Source organism: Lathyrus oleraceus, chromosome 6, assembly GCF_024323335.1.
Source record: "Lathyrus oleraceus cultivar Zhongwan6 chromosome 6, CAAS_Psat_ZW6_1.0, whole genome shotgun sequence".
NCBI lineage: Eukaryota > Viridiplantae > Streptophyta > Magnoliopsida > Fabales > Fabaceae > Lathyrus > Lathyrus oleraceus.
In genome coordinates, this window is record NC_066584.1 from 148,949,740 (window position 1) to 148,953,892 (window position 4,153).

General features: G+C 36.4%; 1 long non-coding RNA gene across 2 annotated transcripts; it reads right to left on the reverse strand.

Moving 5' to 3' along the window:
- Positions 1 to 465: 465 nt before the first annotated feature.
- On the reverse strand, positions 466 to 2,823 carry LOC127091397 (uncharacterized). Of its 2 annotated transcripts, XR_007791918.1 has the most exons (3): positions 1,746 to 2,465; positions 1,157 to 1,635; positions 466 to 879 (listed from the first exon to the last, which is right to left on the reverse strand). It is a non-coding gene; the product is annotated as an uncharacterized LOC127091397 (long non-coding RNA). The 2 variants fall into 2 exon arrangements; XR_007791917.1 differs by having other exon boundaries at positions 466 to 1,635; positions 1,746 to 2,823.
- Between the last annotated feature and the right edge of the window lie 1,330 nt (positions 2,824 to 4,153).

A 4,153-nucleotide genomic window follows, 5' to 3' on the forward strand; every position in this document is an offset into this window, starting at 1 on the left:
CGTTTTAAGCCCATTACAACAATGATCCATTTTGCTAACCCATAACCCATATCCATATTTTAAATCCATAAATCCAAACCATGTCCATATTACTAATCCATTATACCCCATTTTAATCCAATTTTATCCAATTAACATCCAATTCTAATCAAAAATCCAATTATCCATTTTTACCCCATATCCAATTCAATTTTAATCCATGAGCAACTTTATCCTTCTTTTAATCCAATCCATTTTCATAATCCATTTAGTTTAATTTTAACAAAATCCAATTTAACCATGATCCATTTTAATATCCATTAGAAGACCATATCCATTTTAAAAAAACCCAATCCGCATTAAATCAAGTATCCAATTTCAAATCCATTCTAACCCATTTTGTAATCCAATTCTCTATTCTATCCACTTGTAATTCCAAATCATTTAATTATCCAAAATCCAATTTTTCAATCTCACAAAACCATGTCCAAACAATCTAATTACCCAATTTTTACATATCCAATTCACCATTTCAATTTGATCAGTTTATCCAAACCGTGTGTCCAATTACATGTACATTATCCACAAATAAATTAATGAATTGAAAAAGATGGATGTGCAGAAGAAGTAAAAAGCAGCAGCAGTATAAAAGCTGTTATATACCACCACCAGCCACAACAAGCTACACAAGCGCAACACCCAACAACAAAACGCAGCATTCAAACTGTAACAGCTCCAAACGGCAAATGAGAATGAAGTGACAATTGAAACGCGGATACAACAGCTGTACAAGCCAAACTCTAAGCTGCAAATAAACCACTGCTTCCACTCGCCAACTTCCAGCGGCAACAACCAAAACGGAACCGAATTCGTTTCCAATAATTCACGAAACAAGAATCTCTAACCAACATCACGACATCGCCAACATGCATAAAGAACCAGCAAATATCAAATTACAAAAGGTCGGCAATAACTGAAACATAACAAACAAAACCACTGAACCACTTCATCACATAAAGTTTGATTTACTTTAGCAAACTCGTTCATTCTTGGCATTGGATTTGAATGCACGAAATGGTTGATATTGACACTGAGATGTAGTGATATTGAAAAAAAAAATTATCCTCTAACAAGATATTAAGACAACTATTTTTGTAATAATAAATTGCCCACTAACTTGTAACGGAATTGAAGAGGAGCTGGCAGAATCATAACCGAAAAACAAAACTCTCCCATCAACGTCTTCAAATCTCCTTCAACCATTCAAAAACCCATATAAGAACCTCACTTCTCTTAATCCAAGGACCAACTTTTCAATGGAACCAACCGCCCAACTGAATCAGATTTTTGTAACAACCTCTAACCTCTAACTGTTTCCTAACTCCTCCAACAAACTCTTTTCTTCTCCTCATTCTTCCAACATAAAAAACCTCTCAACCCTCCATAACAAAGGTCCTTCACCACCACCATTCTTCAAAAAAGAGAGAACTTCCATCACTCACCACTCTCCATCTTCACCGAAGTATTCAACCCTCGAACCACCTCCAAAACTCACCCTGCAACTCCAATTCCGAACAGAACCTTCCCTCACCTCTCACAATCTTCAACCAACCATTTCCTCACCCTCTATACTCCTATTCTCACACAGCCTCAACCCTTCACCAAAAAAAGGAAACTCATAATAGAAAATACAGAAGAAGAAAAGAAAACAGAAAAGGGAAGGAATCAAAAACGAAAGAATGGAAAGGGAGCGAGCATTTTCTTACTGGAGTCCATTATCAACCCTCAATACCATCTTCTGCGATTCCAAACCATACTCCTCCATCCTCCAATTCGTTGAAACCATACACAAAAGTAGAATCTATAAGCAAGGTTTGAAGAAAACAAAGAATCGGGAAATAAGAATAAACACACAATTCCATAACAAAAAACTCCAACAACTTACTTAACCAAAAAAATTGCTTCCCTTGCGCCCGGGGGGAACGGAATTCATCTTCTGTTTTTCTTCCCAACCGTTTTCTTCAACACCCTGCAAGAAACAAATACACACTCGACTCCCCTCGACCTCCAACTATAGGCAATTTACGAATCCGAAATCCAACTACCGGTAACCTACCAACCCATACAACGGAATCGGAAACGAAAAATCCAACGGCCATCGCATACTTCAATGCGACACCCTTTATCAACGACTACGCGTTCTTCATCATCGATAAGGCAACAATCCAGGGAATCCAACAATCGTCTTCTCAATCGACGAAACGTATAACGACGAACATCATCGGGTGCGTCGTCTCTTCCCTTCAAATCAGGTAGGTCGTCTCTTCCCTTTCGAATTTGTTCGCCCCGCGCGCGAGAGTTTTTGATGGCGGTTTCCATCTTGTATTCGCTTTCGATGATGTTGAGATGGGGCGTGAAGCTATTTTGCGTTGGTTTTGCCTTTCTGTGTGAGGTTAAGTTGCGTTCTTCACAAACGCGCCAGGAGCTCGTGTATGGGATCTACGAAAGTGTGGCCATGGTTAAGTATGTGTTAGATTCGGGTCACGGGCGTGCCGATATTGGGCTAGTTCCAAATGGGGATGACCCAAACACAAGAAGATCCAATTGCAAGCAGTTTTCTGCATACACCTTTCTCAATCCATTCATAATCCCCCATGGCCCATAGCTAGAATGTTCATCCTCAACCCTCATTAATTTATTCTAATTAGAGTTAATCTCGTTTAATTCTTGTTAATTAGCATTGCCACTGTTTTTCTTGCTAGGATAAATAGGGATTTCTTGAGTTTTGCTAATTAGGATCGTCACTAGTTTTGGTGAATAAGTCGATTAATTCAAGTAATTAGGTTTAACTAGGTGATTAGGATATAGAAATTAGGTTTGATCAATTTTAGATTAGATTTAATTTCCTAATTTCCAGAATTAATTCATGATTGATTAACCTTGCCATGATTAATTTTTAGTCATTTAATCTCGTTATTTCATTTGTGTGGATTTTTGGTTGAGATTAAGATAGTTAGATATTGTTTTTGCCATGGTTAGACCTTAGGATAATTTCCACTCAATTCAATTTGTGTGATCATAGTCATTAGATTCGATTCTTGATTTAGATTGTGAATTTTCTATTCGATTAATTGTGATTCCTAACCCATGTTTAAATAGATTTTAGTGCTTAGAATTAATACTCACTTTAATTGTCCATTTAATCGTTTCTTTGGTTTATGATCATTTCGATTAAATTGAAAATCCCATTTCAATTTAGGTGATGAATACTTTGTATGTCCAATTTCATTTGCCATGATCATAGGATAGATCCTTGATTACTTTTCATTGATTAATCCATTACCTTTTGAATTGATTCTAACCATTGTACATATTTGCATATTGTTGCATCATTCTTATTCATTCTCATTCATGCTAACTCGTTTGTTGTTTTGTGTCCACAAGTTGACTTAGAGAAGCAAGCTCACTCTTAGCTAGCCATGCTCCTAACCGTTCCATTTTCATTCAATAACTTTGTATTGTTTGAAGTACCATGTCACTTGTATGCCATAGGCATGGTACATAGTTAATAGTTTGTAACTTGTATTTTCCTTTCATTCCCTTTCCATTGTATCGTGTGGATCCATCCCCCCATTATGGGTCAAATGTTCCCCCTCCCCTTAGTCGTGTAATAATTTAGATTTATTGTTTTCTACATAGTCCATTATGCATGTTAAGAATCAAAGATAAAATAAAAAATGATAAAAAAAAGTATTTCAAAAGAAACAAAAGGTACTTGATCCAACGTCAAGTTGTTTTCCGAATAAAACTCATACCATTGCGACGTGAATACTTGGTCCAACATCAAGCATTCTCCATCCATTCCATGATCCATTATTCATACCTCTTCTCCATTCTATTCTCAAACTCATTCTATCTTTCACCTTTATTCTTCACTCACTATTTTCATAATAAATTCAAATGCTTGATCCAACGTCAAGTACCTTTTTCAAAACATTTTCATAACAAATTGGAATTCCAAATGGGGTGTACGTGTTTGTACACAACATTCAAGTAATTGGGTTGTCGACCATATCTAGCATGAGGACCCGACACTTTACTTTCCCCCTTAAAACATCTAATGATTCAAACAAGTTAGATCTAGGTGCTATTAGGATGAAAAAGAATAGTTAGG